The 16935-nt window shown below is 40.4% G+C and overlaps 1 long non-coding RNA gene across 3 annotated transcripts in view; it reads left to right on the top strand.

Annotated features, from left to right (window-relative positions):
* Positions 1-16935, top strand: part of LOC102149605 (uncharacterized) — a 77566-nt gene that overhangs the window by 19320 nt on the left and 41311 nt on the right. Inside the window, exons 3-4 of one of the 3 annotated variants that reach the window (XR_011437994.1) lie at positions 3074-3137; positions 4099-4196. The exons of the other annotated variants lie outside the window; for them this stretch is intronic. This is a non-coding gene — a long non-coding RNA (uncharacterized lncRNA). The remainder of the gene's footprint in view (positions 1-3073; positions 3138-4098; positions 4197-16935) is intronic. 3 annotated transcript variants of the gene reach the window in all.

The raw sequence follows: 16935 nt of genomic DNA, 5'->3' as shown, positions 1-16935 counted from the left end.
TATCAGATTGACATTTTTGAAGAATATAGTACCTGTCCTTTTTTTTTTTTTTGGAATAATAGAAAGTTCCTCATTTTATGTTTATCTGCTGTTTTCTCATTGTTAAATCCAGGCTGTGCATTCTTGGCCAGAACCTACTTTTTCCCTTCCTTACTAAATAAGTTTATTCTTTTTCAAAGTCAGGAAATTAACTGATACAATACTATCTAAGTACAGACCTTAGTCAGATTCCGCCAATTATTCCCAAAATGTCTTTATGGTAAGAAAACCCTGGATCATACGTTACGTATGGTCTCGTTTTATCTGGAACAGTTTCTCAGTCTTTCTTTGTGTGACACTTGTGAAGAGTACTAGCCAGTTACTACTAGCAAGTCCTTCCACTTTGGTTTGTTTGAAGTTTCCACGCAGGTGGAGTCAGGTTTTGCACTTGTGGCAGAAATGCTGTGCAAGGGGCATTGCGTTCTTCTCAGTGCATCATACTCAGGGGCACATGGTGTCTGTCTGTCCCACTGCTGGTGAGTTTAACTTTGACCATTCAGTTAAGCCCTGGTCTGCCAGGGTTGTCAGGTGTAAAGTTACTCTTTCTCCTTTTTCAAACAATAACTGTCGTCTGGAGTTATGTTTTTAGTTAATACCCTGTTATTCCTCAAACATTTCCTCGTAGGCTTTAGAATCCATGGATGATTCTTGCCTGAAGCAGTTATTCTTAGGATGGTGATTTAAATTTCCATCATTCCCTCTTCGTTTATTTGTTGACTTTCTTCCACAAAGAGCATTCTGTTCTGTCTCATTTATTTATTTACCTCAGTGTAGACTCGTGGGTTCTTATTTTATTCTTATTTCATTATCCTTACTTATTTTGATGCTCAGATTGTCCTAGATTCGGCCAGTGGGAGCCCCTTTGAGCTGACTCCTGTTACCTTTTGACACATCCCCATTATTCTTTGACACATCCTTACCTTCTGGCATAGAATGGCCCTCCCCTCGTGTCCTTTCTCTGCCTCAGCCCTGGAAGTGGCGATTTCTCCAAGGAGCTCTGTGTGAGAATGCCTTTTCTCCATAGCCTGGCCAAGAGTGCCTTTTTATACAGTTTAATTTTTGCCAATCTGATAGGTGAGAAACAGCATTTCAGTGTAGTTTTAGTTTGCATTTCTCTTATGAGTGAAATTGAACATTTTTTCTTTAAGGGGTATATGCATTTATATATGTATATGTGTGTGTATGTGTATGTGTGTGTGTCCTTTGGCCATTTTTCTGTCAAGTTACTAGTCTTTACTTACTCAATTTTAAGAGTTTTTTATGTATTATAGATATAAGCCCTTTATCTGTGGTACGATGCAGATATTTCCTCCCGTTTTATCTATTGTCTTTGGTTAATGATGGTGGTTTTTTCTTTTGCCTTGCAAAAAAATTTTGTTCACAAATTTTATGTAATCGAATGATCATCTTTTCTTTTATTTTTCCTGATTCTGAGTCATGGTTAGCACGCGTTTCCTTATATCCAGGTTAGAGAAGAATTTGCCGTTTTTTCCTGTCTAACACTTGTATGGCTTCAGGGTTTTACATTTAGATCCCTGATTCATTTGGAGTCTCTTCTTGTCTACGGTATGAAGTACGGATCTAATTTTATTGTCTTCCAAATGACTAATCAATTGCTTTAGCCATTTATTAAAAAGTCACTTTTTGCCCCAGTGATTTTTTTTGGGTGCCCCCTTTGTTACCTATAGTCCTGAAGTTCTGTCTGTACTTGGGTCTGTTTTTGGACTTTCTGTATTACTCCACTGGTTCGTCTGTCTGTTCATGGACAGTAGCACACTTTTCATTATATGGCTTTCTCGTGTAATTTAATGTCTCGGAGGACTAGTCCTCCTCTCCAGCGTTTCAGTGTTTTCCTGGCTGTTCTTGCGTGTATATTTTTAGTATGAAGTTCTGTATCAGTTGTCTAGCTTCTTTAAAAAGAATTGTTGGTATATTTATGGGGATTGCATTAAATTTATAAATTAATTTATATCAAACTGACATTTTTATGATGTTGACTTGTTCTATCCCAAAATAAGAAATGTCCTTCTATTTGTTAAAGTCTTCATTTGTGCCTTTTTAGGAATGTTTTATGTTTTCCTCAGATGGGTTTTTCACATTTGTTATATTTATTCTTAAATATTTTATTTTCTTCATAAAACTATCTTTTTTCCGCTTATATCATGGAGGTCTGAACATGTCAGTACATGGAGACTTACTCAATTTTTTAAAATGGATCCATGGTAGTCTGTTATACCCTAATTTAATTTAGTTTTTCCTCTTTGATGTATTTTATGTTGCTTGTGGCTTTTCCCTGTTATAAACAATGCTGTGGAGAATGTCCTTGTACCTGTGTTTTGCTGACTTGTGTTATTATACCTGTAAAGTAGACTCCTGGAAATGGAATTGCTTATTCATAGGTCCTGTAGATTATTTTGGTAATATATTCTACCAAATTATACTCTTAAACTATCTGACACCTTTTAAAGCCAAGTACCCTTTATTGTATATGTCCATCGTTAAAAGACATTCAAAACTTTTTTTGAAAGAAGCCTCATAAAACATAATTCTAAACAAAAAGTTATATCTGTGTGTCTGTTAATATGGGGAATATAAAGATAGCAAAGTCATGATGTCTACCTTAAATAACTTAAATACAGTTTTGGAAATGAGATAGATGTTTATTTGTATGCATTAGAAAAATTTCTTTGACAAGGAGACTTTGCATTGAGCCTAACAAAGTGTTGAATTTAGTCGAGTAGAGAGAACCAAGGAGGACCTTTCGTGTGAAAATAGCCGAGGCTAAAGTCGAGGTGGAATTTTTTCCGCAGCAGTCAGTACGGTGACTGGCCGTAGACTGAAGCAGTGTGTTGCTGTTCAGAGACACAGGAAGGGCAGTCAGTGGAAGACCCTGAGTGGCCAGAATTTGCATTTGATCCATTCGGCAGCAGAGAGCCCTTCTGAAGGAGTGATCTGTTGCCCTCTAACAGATTACCCCCAAATGTAGTGGCTCAGAACACCCGTCAGCACTGATTATCTCTAACCGTTTCTGCAGGTCGGGGATTCGGGACCAGGGAGCTCTCTTGCCACTTTTCTTCCTTAGAAGCAGAAGCAAGCCAGTAAGTTCAGCTCGCGTTCAAGGGGAACGGATTAGAGCGCAGCTTGTAAGGAGGGGAGTGTCAGAGAATCTGGGAACGTATTTTAAAGCCAGCCCACTATTTGTGTTCTGAAGAAGAGGGGTGATGATGTGACTGTGAAGGGGGAAGATACCACAGTGTCTAGCGAGGGGTTAATCTGATATTAAAGGAGAAGTGAAGGGAGGGAGAAATAGGAGGTAGACCCTGGTAAAGCCATCCAGCAGTCACGTTCAGTAATGATGGATTTAGTCAGGGGAGATGAGAGAGGAGAGGTAGGACCCAGGTGAGGGATGCCCCAGAGTGAGGAGAGAGAGGAAGAGGAGAGTGAAAAAATGGTCTTGAGGTTTTCAGGTCTGCAGAACGATCAGGCATGTAATAACTGGAAAAAGAAACCAGTTTTGAGGGGATATGGCTGCTTGCTTGGTTTTAGACATTCAAGGGGAAATTCCTAAGCAGCTGAAACTATAGACCCAGGGCTCATGTTGAAATGTCTAGCCAAGGAGGGAAGTTTCAGATTTGTCATCCCGGCAGTGATGGTTCGATTCTTCAAGGGGTGAGCACGCGGAGAGGCCTGAGCACTGAGGACCAAGGCCTTGAGGGAAGCTGTGGTTTGGAGTCTGATCGGGAGGAGGCATTAGATCTGTAGCATTAGGGAGAAGGAAGGGCCAGCAGTGTTCTGGCAGGGACGAACAAAGTGGCGTGATCCAGGGCTTCAGATGTTGCAGAATCTGAAGAGAACGATGTTCGAAATGAATGCATCTGCCTGTAAGATTATTAGAGGTGACAGCAGTTTAAGTGAGGGAGAACAATTTTGGAAATTGGATTATAACGTTTAATTCGATGATTAACTTTTTAAAAAGTGCTGGAGGTGGGAGGATGAGTGGCTGGCATGTCTTTCATCACTTAGGTTTTGAGATCTTACATCCTTCTTGCCTCCTTTTAGCACCACCAAGCCTCCCTGGAATGGTACTTCTACTCAGTTCTTGGACTGAGGGATGAAATGGGATTTTACCTCACTTGTTTTCAGGAAATCTTTTCACTGTAAGTGAAATCAACTTACTGTATAATTTTTTTACTTCGAATATTGCTTTTAACTATACTTATCTGTGCTCTTCCCCTCCTCCCTTCCTTTCCTGTTCCTTCCCTTCCCCCTGGTTAGTGTGGCTTCAAGATCAGATCCCAGACTAGGGATCACCTCTTTTTTGTCTCCCCTACCTCCCAGCGTCAAGCACGGTTCTGTTATTCATGTGGTTTTTTAATTGAACTTGCCAGGATGCAATTAATTCATAGTAAATATGATGAAAGTAGTAACTGACAAATGTAAATACTAAGTTGAAAGATGACTTTCTATACTTTTATGTTATGTGTCTGTACATATATTTAATCAGTTTTCAAATCAGTAAAATAATTGTCAATAATATGGAGCAAAAACATGAAAATATTTAAAAAATTACTCTATGTGACATGGCATATTTAAAGATTTCTATAAGGATTTGAGATTAAATGGACAAAGGATTTGTGTAGTAAAACACTGATGAAGCCAGAAATTAAATCTGAATTTTCTCTGCTACGTGGTGTGATGATTATTATTTTAATTTTTTTTCTTATAAGGTTATTTTTCTTTTAAGAAAAAGCCACGTCTACTAAAGATTTAGAGAAACTAAACCAGAATAGCAGTAATAACTGGTTCTAAATGAAAGGGTAGACTTTATGCTGTGAAAAAAGAACTATTGTTAATAAGTTCTTCTTAGCACAGAAGGATATGATTGTCCTCGGTAATATCATCTTGAATAAATAGGGCAGCGTAGCCTAGTTCTGCTGTGTGCATAGATGGTGAGCACGGCAGGAGATGGCGGGTCAGGGCCCTGAGAAGGAGTAGCAGGAGGGAGAGAGCGAGGTCAGAGAGACGTTGGGGGAATAGCACAGATAGTAAGTGACCACTGCCGGAGGCTTCAGAAGAGAAGCACGGGCTCTAAACGTGTCAGGACTGCCATGAAGGATGCGACGTGTGTTTTCATTACACGTATAAAGATTTTCCTGTTGGTGGGTGTGAGAGAGAGGGCGAGAAAAAAGGGAGTGAGAAGGGGTGTCTCCAGAGATGGCAGATTGTGTTATTTGTTTTTAAATTAGAGATGTGGATATATTTGCAAAGATTATATCATGACTTTGACTTCTTGTACTTGAGCAGCTGACAAAAAGTTAATGTGGTTAACTGAGATATGTCCCTTGTCCTGTCTCCCGCCTGTCCTGTCTCCTCCTCTTTCCCTTATGTTCTCTGAGACTCACTTGGGGCGCCATCGGTCCTAGAAGCTCCCTCCAGTGTCCTCTTCTTTTCCCACTACCCCACACTTGCTGGGTTAATTGTCCTCCTCCAAGCCCCTCTGTCTCCAGAATGTCCTGGGAATCACTCTGTCACGGGGCTTCTAGCACATGCTATATAAACGTCTGTTTATGTGTTTGTTTTCCCTACTAGACTGTGAACTCCTTAGTGGGCAGGCTCAAGTCTTACTCGCCTATGTATCCCCACATCTAATAAATGTTAGTTGAATGAACAAATGAATGATTTTCTCACGCCCTGTAGTAGACACACTCGCCACAGTCTGTCAGTGTGGCGGTGAAGTCACTGAGCTTTGATGGTTGGGAAATCCATGACTAGAGAGAGAGACCACGTGAGCCTTACAGAATCTGGGGTGGACTGAGAAGTGAGTAAGGCAGAATTCCTGATCTTGAGGTGCTCCACCCAGTAGGTTTCAGTGATGGCTTGGGAGCAAGAAACAAGTAAGTGCTTGCTGTGTGATAAGGTTGCAGCAGAGGCCTCACGTACAAACTGCTCCGAAAGCATGTGATTAATTCGGCCTGGGGAGGCCTGGGAAGACTGGCCCTTGAGTCTTTGAGAGTGTGTAGTTGTGTGCCACGTGGAGAGGAACAAGGAGCACGCACCAAGCTGGAGAGGTTTGAGGATCAGTTTTTGAGAAGTCCAGAAGGAGCTTTGAGGGTCATGGGAGTTGGGGAATGGGAAAGTGGCGAGAAATGAGGTCGGAAGGAGCTGTGTGTGTAATGCCAATAGCTGGCCTCTGCCCTGTCGGCTGCAGAGAGCCACTGGAGGTTTTAAAATCAGAGGAGTTGTGTCGATTGACATTTAGAAAAATGCCTGGCAGCAGTGTGAAAATTGGACTGAAGGGGAAAAACTAAAGAGAATAGACTAGTCAGGAGACTCATGCAGCCGTGCACGTGAGTGAGAGGAGGGCCTGTGTGAAGGCGTTGGCCGTGGAGACGGTGGAGGAGAAGACACAGTATGGAGGATGATTTGGGGAGGTAGAATGTGTGAGACTTACTGACTGGAGTTACATATAGCAGTTGTGAGAGAGATGGAAGAATGGAAAATGGTTGTAGATTTTTTAATCCTCTAACGATCAGATGGGAGTGTAGAAAGGAAGCATTGGTTTTGGTTTTGCACATTTGAGAATGGGGCGTCTAAATGGTGATAACTAGCAGACAGTTGGAAATGTGACTCTGAACTTTAGGAGAGAAAGATACAGAGTGTGGAGTCACACGTGTGTGGATGGGTGAGAATCCCAAAGAAGAGCTAGCTGAGCAGAATGAGGGAGGGCCAAGCAAAGGACTCCAGGATGCTCCAGCATCTCAAGGGCATACTCAGGAAAAGACCATCGAAGAACAATTCAGAAAGGGAAGTAATCAATATCAGATGCCGCTAAGAGGTCCAGTTGAGATGAGAAGTAAAATGAGGCCATTGGAGTTGACCAAGTCAGAGGCCCTCAGTGAGGAAAATTATAATACTGGTGTCAGAAACTTCATTTTAATGACTAAGTGCAGTGGGCGTTAACGAGTAGGGACAATGAGTATAGACTACCTTTTTTTAAAAAAGCAATCTAAAATAGGAGGTAGATGACAGATAAAGGGTAGAAGGGAGGTCTTTATTTTAGTATAAGGTAAGTATAAGTATCCTGCGATGGTCTGAAGGTGTCTGTGCGTGCTTGGAACGGCGCCTTGTCGGAAGTGAGAAAGGGAGCTGCCCGGGGAAGAGTCGTGCAGCATTGCCCAGCAGCAAGGACCTGGCTGAAGGGAAAGCAAGTTATTCTACCAAATCGTGGAGTTACCTGGTTTTTCTCCCATCATGCTCTCTTTAGTCTGGAAGCTGGAACAAGTAAACTACAACGTAATTATTTATTTTACTGAATAATTCTCTTTTCAAAACAGTTTATTACAAGGTTCTTTTAAATAACAAGTACTTTTCGGTATTCTTTTGGTGTGTGATAAAATATACGTAACAAAAACTTAAGCATTTTAACCATTGTTAAGTATACAGTTCTCTGGCATTAAGTATATTCACATTGTTGTGCAGCCGTCACCCCATCCGTCTCCAGAACCTTTTCATCTTCCCCAAATGTGTCCCCGTTAAACACCAACTCCCCATTTCCTCGCCCCCCAGTCCCTGGCAACCACCGTTCTACTTTCTCTCTCTGAATTTGACTACTCTAGGGACCTGATATAAAAGGAATCACACAATATTTGTCCTTTTGTGACTGGCTTATTTCGCTTAACATCGTGTCTTCAAGCTTCATCCATGTTGTAGCATGTGTCAAAATTTCCTTCAGTGTTCTTAAAATATGATCTGAACACACTGTTTTCTTCAAGAACATAACTATTCCATGACCATGATAAATTCTCAAAACCTGCCACATGAGTTTTATACAGGGAAGGGAGGTAGAAGAAAGGAATTCACATTTATTACACACGTTTACCATGTATCAGGTGTTGCCTTGGTTGCAAATGCTTCATTGACTCATTCCGTCTTCACAACAACTCTGTGAGGTGGATATTACTGTTATTCTCATTCTACAGTGGAAGAAACTGAATTTCAGAGAGCCTGCGTAGCTTCTGCAAGGTAACTGAGCCAGGATTCAAATCCTGGTCATCCCAATACCAGATTCTATCTTCTTTTTACAACAATTCAGTTCTCTATGTAGTCACAGCTCTAATTGTATTGTTCTAAAGGAGTCAAATCTCTTTGCTTTGAACTTAATGAAGATGTGCTTTTTCTTTTTCTTTTTTTTTTTTTTTGGTGAGGAAGATTGGCCCTGAGCTAACATCTATTGCCAATCCTCCTCTTTTTGTTTGAGAAAGTTTGGCCCTGCGGTAACATCTCTGCTGGTCTTCCTGTATGTTGTATGTGGGATGCTGCCACAGCATGGCTTGATGAGTGGTGTAGGTCCATGTCTAGGATCCAAACCCATGAACCTGGGCCACCAAAGCAGAGCATGTGGAACTTAACTATTACGCCACCAGGCTGACCCCACGATGTGCTTTTTGAGGTTTTCCTGGTGTTCAGCAAATGTCCTAGGCTCTTCATGACATTAAACTGTTTCCATTTTGTATTTAAGCTTTTAAGAACAGAATCAAACACTTGCCAAAAGTGGAGAATTACTTGTGTAATTAATTGAATTCACATAGTTATTTAATGTTGTCTAGTATGTTTGCCCAACTTAGAATTTGTCTGAGGTAGTTAACAGAACTAACTTGATAGATTTATAGTGTAGATTTCTGAAGGAAAATACTGCTTTTGACTGAATTTATAGTTTCAATCCTAATTGCAAATAGGAAAAGAGAAAATTTTTTTAAATGAAAAATATATAGCCTTTTTTTGTGTGTGTGAGGAGGATTTAGCCCTGAGCTAACAACTGTTGCCAATCTTCCTCTTTTTGCTTGAGAAAAATTGTTGCTGAGTCAACATCTGTGCCAGTCTTCCTCTATTTTCGTGGGATGTTACCACGGTGTGGCCTGACGAGTGGTGCTAGGTCCGTGCCCGGGATCTGAACCAGCAAACCCTGGACTGTCGAAGCAGAGTGCAAGAACTTAACCACTATACCACTGGGCCAGCCTCAATATATAACCATTTTTAAGGATCTCACAAAACAAAATATTATTTGAGTAATCTGATGACAGTATTTGAAGCCAAAAGCCACAGTCTGATATCTGCCTTGCTGAAGATTTCTTTTTTTAACCTATATATGTTTCTCTGAATTCTTGAATCTTCTATCTTGTGCCAGTGAAAGACATTTTTCTTTAAAGATCTAAGCAATGACAATGACATATCAAGGTTGTTTGAGTGAATGATCCTGATAAAGTAAAAAAGGTCATTTACAGAACGGTTATTTCTAGAACTCGGGACTTTCGTGGAAGTAAGCCAGTGGGCTTTGTTGTTGTTCGAAGTCTGTGCTTTATCTCTGCATCTTTGTTCACTGTATTGCTTTGGAAGCTTTGAGAGCACAACTGAGTTTTTGTTTCATCTGCATTCTGTGACCAGTCATTAGAGAGACCCAAAGTCTGAGGTTTGTGTTGACTGTAGAAAGTCATTCTCTGAAGCCCGTGTTTGGAATGAGTTTAAAGAAAGAAGAGTTCCAAAAGCCAGGTTCAGTCTTAGAGTGAAGGCTTGGAAAAGGATAAGTGGTTCTCTGGGACCATTAGAGTGGATCAGATTACCTTCTAAAGTAGTGATGAAAACAAAGAATAAATCAGAGGGACTGTAAAACATCCTAAATTCTACCTTCAGGCAAATAATACCAAGTCATCGAGGATGGATAATTGTTTGCTCTCCATTTTATTTTTTCTTGAAGATTCACAGAATTAGAAATTTTACAACCCCCATTAGTGGTACATTTAAGTGTTTTAGTATCCAGGTGATGAGGAAGCAAGGAATCTCTTCTGCTTTATTTCAAGGCTCTTCTCTTGTTCTGACGACATCAATTTAAAAGGAACTAATTAACGTCTGTGGTGGAAAATGCCTCATCGTAAAAGTCATGGACAACGGGGCCATTTACCCACCGAGAGTCAGGGACTTAAGCTGTAATCAAATGTTTATGCCTTGTTGCTTCACGCAGATATAAAGGAAGGAACAATGCTCAAGATACAGCAAAGGTATTTTTAAAGTGTGAATTTGTGTGGCTCTTGCTGAGTCAGGTGAAGGAGTGATGCTGGGGAGAGTTGTAGACAAAGCTGACTTTTAGCAAGGAATGGAAACCCATGGTAAACAGAACAGGAGTGGGGCTGAGAATATGCTCAAGGAGAAAGAAGTCTCTGGAAGGGACACATCCAAGTGGTTAGGTGGTGGGTCCAGTGGCTGAAGAGGAAGCTTTTGACCTGAAAGGGCTAGATCTGGGGCCCAGAGAGAAAATCTGGGGCTAGATCTGGGGCGCTCTTTACCTCAGGATTTCAGAGAAGGGCTCAGCCTGCCTCTGGGAGTGGAGGTAGAGTGGCCTACCAGAAAGGACTAACTCCAAGAAATTGCCAGCCCCGAGGGAAAATAAAATCACAGAAGGTCTAGGAGAGTCCTTTTATTGTTCTAGACCTACCATTGAAATTGCATACTGTGAGACTATTGTGCTGAAAACTTAGTCCAAATGGATAGCATTTGTATTCCCAAGGTGCATGGTGGTCAATGTTTTGGTGTATTTGAACAAACTGTCGGTCTGTTATTCACTAAGGAGTACCAAGTAGGGGATTCTTGTTAGATGAGAGAGAGGATACGATATCTTCGCAGAACAAAATCCTAATGCATTTAATTCAGGTAGGGTGACAAAACACAAGTGTTAAATCTCTGTGGGGGCTGGCAGAAAAGTACCTTTTTTTATGGCATTTGATCCTTAAAGTTACTCTGTAGTTGTCATCTCTGAGAACTTGGCTGGATTTGGCCCTCTTAACTGCAATAGGTCCGGGAGGGGCAGAAACTTGCAGTTTATTCATTCCTTTGGGAAGGAAGCCCAGTAGAGTCAATAGGATGTAGTATGTGAGATATGATAATATTACATGAATCCTCAAGACTGGGATACGTTTGAGGTATAGAGGTCACATGACTCTAGTTTAATTATCTTCTAGTTTTTGTCTTCATTGTTTGCACTGTTAAGTTTTATGAAACTTAGTAGGGTGTTCTCTAGTTTAAACTGGAGCAGGAATTACTCTTTGATATCAGGCAATACCTCAGCTAACTTTCTCACTGAGAATGTACTTAGTCAACAGGTAACTGTTGACACACAGCAAATACGAATGCATTGCGTGCTTTGGGCGGATACTAAGATGAGTCAGAGGCAGACATTATTCTCAAGTTGCCTCATCTAATGGGAGAGGAGGGTGGACTGTCGAATGAGGGTGGGGAGCTTGGGTTCTGCGTCAGACCCGGCCCGGGTTCAGATCCTGGTGTCAACAGGTACCGGATATATGATCTTGGAAAAAGCTGCTCAATCCCTCTATGCCTGCCAAGGTTATACATCTAGTACATGTCAACACCGAATCTGTATAATAGTGCTTATCTCATAGGAGTGCTGGAGGCCTAAACAGGGAATGTTTCTAATAATAAGGGATTCAGAATATAGGAAGTCCTCTGTAAACATTGGCAACACACAGATGAATAGAATGCTGCCCTCTGGGCCCAGGGCCTTATGACTTTGCTGGAAGTTCAGTGTTAGACATACAGCTTGGGAAGTTATCTGTAGGGAGGCAGTCACCCAAACTTATGGTGCTGCTAGAGGCAAACACAAGAAATAACAGGGCAGAACACAATCTTATTTTTTTATCTACAGAAATGGACTAGCAATTATATTTCTTATTTCCTTTGATGTTTTGTTTGTATTGCTTTGTGGTAACTCAGATGTTGAGATAGTTGAACTGGACTGATACCAATATGAAGGTAAGCCATCAGTTCTTTTAATACAGAATTATTGAGCCTGTTATGTACACTTGTCATAAATTCCAGCACTGGATCTAGTTTATCAGTAAATACTGAAAATAAAACAGACTAAGGAGCCATCTTGCTGGTTGGCTCTCAGACTCAGGAGTTTGGCTGTTAAAGATAGTAGCTATAAACGTTTGAGAGTTTTCAGGCAAAGTGAATGAAACTGCTAAATAATTAGGTAAATAAAGAAGTGGTGGGTTTGGATTGCTTAACTTATTTTTGCTCATTGTGGTCTCAACTTATTTAAATCTCTCTAAATATTTAATATCACTGCCCTCTGATGTGCTTTATTCTTAAAAAAAAGTTATGTGACATTTGATACATGCAAAACGTTATATAATTCTATAAATTAATAGAACATTATCAATATATTGAAGCTATTGTGTGAAGAGGAGCTTAAATCATTTGCTGCATTAGTGTAGCTTACTAAATACATTTAGTCATTTGATTCGTTAAATATTTCTTGAATCCCACCTCTCTGTCTCCTGCCAAGCCTCTGGTGATGGGCCTGGGGCTGTTTTTGGTCGGTAGGTCCAATATTTGGGAAAAAGAGACCAGAGCAGTGTGAGGAAGTGTGGAACCTGCCAGCATCCCCTTCTGTCTAACCAAGAAAAGGGTAATGACTTCAGAGAGCAATGACTGCTTCTCTGGTTCCTCCTTCCAGATCTCAAGTAAATTCCTCTTTTGGCCAACTCTGACCTAGAACCATTGACGGAAGGGGATTCTGGGAAATGTAGTTCCACCTTAACCAAGTTACTACGGTACCACCCACCACACATTCCTGTACTTAGTTGTATGGTAAACAAGAGAGACATTCAGAATTATTTCTGCTCAAAAGATATCAGAATAGTTATTTAAGATATCAGAATAGTCATTTAAGATATCAAAATAGTTTAAAAATAAAATGTAACGTGGTTCTATCGTTTTCTTTTCCATTAAACCGTATCTTTATTTTTAAAGCCACTTAAAATAGGAGTAATATAGTCTTATCTTCTTCTGTTGAAAGAACGTATTCTTTTAATTTGGTAAGTTGGATCTCATGCTAAAAAAATTTTATTTATTGAAAAAATTATCCAGTACAGTGCCGTGTAGTGATAGATAATATACTTTCTGGTTATTGAAAATAGTTCACTACTACATTTTACTTCTTACTAAATCAAGAACTTCACTTTTAATGCCACCTAATTCGTAAGACATATTATGGGGGACTATTTCTAAATAAATCAAATATTTGTAAATAATTAAAAATAAGTGGAAAACAAACAAGAGCTAGAAGAGTTTATTGTTAGGTTTTATTCTCTGTCTCCATCTGCGTCCATAATGAGTCACAAGTTTTCCATTTACTGGAAACCGTTTGGATCTAGGAGGAAAATAAATTTTTTGTTATGGAAGGAATAGGGTTGTTTAAGAAATGTGATGTGGAGGAATGAGCATGGACATTTAAAATCGGGCAGGCAAGGGTTTGTCCTTTTGGCCTTATTTTTATGATCTGGCAGGCAGTGTTCCAAGAACCTTACGTGTACTGAATCATTAAATATTCACAAAAACCCGATGAAGCATTTTACAAATGAGGAACCAAGGCTCCCAGAAGAGTGAAGTGTTAGGCTGCTTACCTCCCTGCTTTTTCAGTTCTTCGTGTGTTCGTCTGTTTCTCCAATGTGCAGGGAACCTTTTTGGGAAATGTCTTACTCTCTGTGTTTACCCAACCCCCAGTACAGGTTCATACTTCTCCAGTTCAGCTGGTGAATATTTGATTTTTTTTTCCTTCCGTGAAATGAAAACACAACAGCAACAATAAGAACAATAGAAAATTAAATTGTTTAGATAAAATATCACTGTTTTCTCTGTATTTTCTTTGAGTAAAAAAAAATATATAATTTTACAAAGTATTATAGAGCCAGAAACCCTAGGTTCTAGTCTCTACTTGCCCACTTTTTAAGTTAATTTTAATTTCACTTATACGTGTACATAGTTCAAAGAGTCCAGGAATAGTTCAAGGCTTGTTACAAAACCCAGCAGTCCTCTGGTTCTCACCCCCACCTCAGCCCCTGCTCTCAGGAGTTCAACTCTGGGACCTGACTCTTCTGTTGTTTATCTCCAAATCTCTAAATAGCATGTTGCTCCTCCCAATTTTTCAGTCTTAGGCATTACCTTTGACTTCTCACGATAGCAGAAGAGGATTTGTCCTTCTCATGCACCCCCACCATATGTACAGAGCCCTCCTCCCTTCTCATAATGATAATTAAATTTTGAGTAATAATTAGTGTTTACATTATCATGACGATGACGTTATTGACAGCTGAGGCATGTACTCCATGGTTACTTTTTCTTTCCAACACAATTTTGTTTTCCCTTGTGTTAATAATTGTCTGTTTTTGGAGAGGAGGGTGTAGTTTTTTTTGCTTAGATTTTATGTATTTATCACTTATTCATCCTTAAACTCTTCCCCAGATGTCCAAATATAGTTAGGATATGTGACCTTGAGCCGGTTGTTTAGCTCTTCTGATAAAGTATTTCATCATTTATAGAGTGAAGGGTCCAGATGACATGAAGACTTACGCTACCTGTATCTCTAAAATTTTATGGTTCCGTGAAGCAGACATCTGGATGTTTTGTACTGATCACATCATCAGGGGACAGCATTGCCAGCCAGCACACAGCCTTCCTCCCTGACCTGGTAGTCTTTTCTCCTGTTGGCTGGAGCATCTCTGCTGCCTCCCAGAGGGCCCGTGGGACTCAGGGTCTGGCTGGAAGAAGAGCCCCGTTTGTGTGTGACCAAGACTGCTTGTCAGCAAGACAAGCTTGTCAGGTGTGCCTAATAAGCTTAGAAATACCCTCATTCCAAGAAGATCAGAGGTCTTGTGATTAGGGAGACTTACTTGAGTCTTTTGACAGGTACAAGCACTGGTTATCTTTTGTGGCAAGAGTCATGGAGAAGCAGAGTGGATACATAAAGTGGATACATAAAGTTACCAGGGATGAAATAAAGACTAAATTGGAAATAAGATATGAGCAGACAATAATTAAAATCTTGTTTGAAGCAAACAAAAGTAAAACAGAACCCTTGGCAGCAGCTTCTCGCAGGTTGTTATATAACGTTGGCGGCATAAGCACAAATGTGGTGATTCTTAGCTTCGTTGGTATTTTGTTTAGCTCAGTCATAGACTTGGTATGGTTGTGAATAGTGTTGAGATGTTATTTTGGGGGATGTCATTATTACTTTATATGTTATGTGGAAGGAAAACTAGCGGATGGAATGAGTTTCTACTGATTTAATAGAGAATTTGCCACAGAAGCTGTCATTCTAGACAGCCAGCACTAGGAGGCCACAGAGACCAGGATTCTGATGGACTCAGATTTAGTCAAGCATCTTTCCTGTCGGAGTTGAGAAAGAAATCTAGGGTAAAAAGCCCAGTTGAAACGCTGTAAAAACTTCTTAAAATTCGGATCAGATAAACTAGGGTAAACAGGAGTTATCCTATTTTTCATACTGTAGTAATAAATGTATCTCAAATATTCAACACTACTTCTTTATATTCTTGTAACGTTGCTTGTAAATAGAACAAGCAAAGTATGTATACTTATGTATGACCACCACTTTTTAAAATTGTATTTCCGGTTTTTAGTCCTTGAACCCTTGGATCCAGGCCCTGATCACCTCACGCCCGGATGAGTTCAATAGCTTCCTAATTGATCACACTTTTGTCTTGTTTTCTTTCATTTTATTCTAGTTATTGAAAACAAGAGTTTTCATCAGAAATCGTTTTGATCACGTGTCCTCTGATTAGAAACCTTTGGTAGTTTCCGGTCAAATAGTATTTCAAATCCAAGCCTATTTATTCACTCACTCATTTCTTCCTGCAGCAAATGTGAGTGAGCGCCTGTAGACAACAAGACAGACAGATGCTGGGGCATTCTGTCCTCTCGGGCTTCTTATTTGCCCCTGCATTTTCTCAGGATTCGCCCCTGAGTCTCTTACAGCTAAACACACACTCTCCTCCCCACCTAAATATTTATCTTTGTGCTTTTAAACGTCAGTCAACCTCTCTGTCATTTTGTAATTCTCTTCTTTCAGAATTGCCTCTGGTTTGTTCACAACCGGCTCTCCGTCCATTATTCTGTGATCTCCCAGCCCGGAAATACTTAGTTCCTACTACCTTAGTTTCATTTAATTTTAGTTTTTCCCTATTAAAATTTACAAATTTAAATATGTGTATGCAGTTGCGTAAGAACAAGGTGGTCTCTTATTTCTTTGTTTTTCCTGTTGGTCCAACGTAGTATCCTACAAAAGGGAAATATTACCTTAATGACCGTGGCACACCCTCCCGGCTGCTTTCCCTGTGACCTTTCACCACTCCTTCTTTTCTAATAGAACTTCAATTTTGTTCAAAAATCCAGTCTTCTTTGCATGTTCGTGTGTTTTGGGGGAAAGCAGGCTTGGGCCTCAGCCTCTGACTGTCTTGAAGGTTCCGTTCTTCATGACATTGCACTAGTTTGAGCAAGAGCATGAGACCCAGTTCTGGCCCGTGGGACATAAACAGGAGTCTGCTGGGGGGGCTTGGAGAAAGGTTTTCCTCCTTGAGGAAAAAGAGTTACATGGGTAGTTCTGGCCACTGTGAGCCAAGCTCCAGCCGTCGTGCAGGCAGGCATGAAGGGAGGTTGTCCAAGCGCCAGTCGCCACGCTTGAAAGAGTAGAAAGACAGATGGGACTGGTGCCCTGGCTGGCATGATTGAGCCATCTTCCTTGGGATTTCTTGTTAAGTGAAGATAACGAAGCTTGGTTGGTTTGGGATTTTCTCTTACTTGCAGACAAAGGCATCTGGCTAGCTCCTCATCCTTCCAGTCTCGGTTTAGATTCTCCGATCTCTCACGGGTCCCTGTGCATCTTCTGTCGTGGACTTGCCTTAGCGTGTCGTAATAGGTTATTACTTGTCAGCACCACGATTGACTACAAGAGCTTTCTCTTGTTCACAGTTGTGTCCTTAGACACTAACATAGTACCTGATGACCGATTAGTTTTTAATATCTGTATTT

The sequence above is a fragment of the Equus caballus genome, chromosome 4, assembly GCF_041296265.1.
Source record: "Equus caballus isolate H_3958 breed thoroughbred chromosome 4, TB-T2T, whole genome shotgun sequence".
NCBI classification, from domain to species: domain Eukaryota; kingdom Metazoa; phylum Chordata; class Mammalia; order Perissodactyla; family Equidae; genus Equus; species Equus caballus.
The sequence above is the reverse complement of the archived record's forward strand: the minus strand, read 5'-3'. Positions and strand labels throughout refer to the sequence as shown.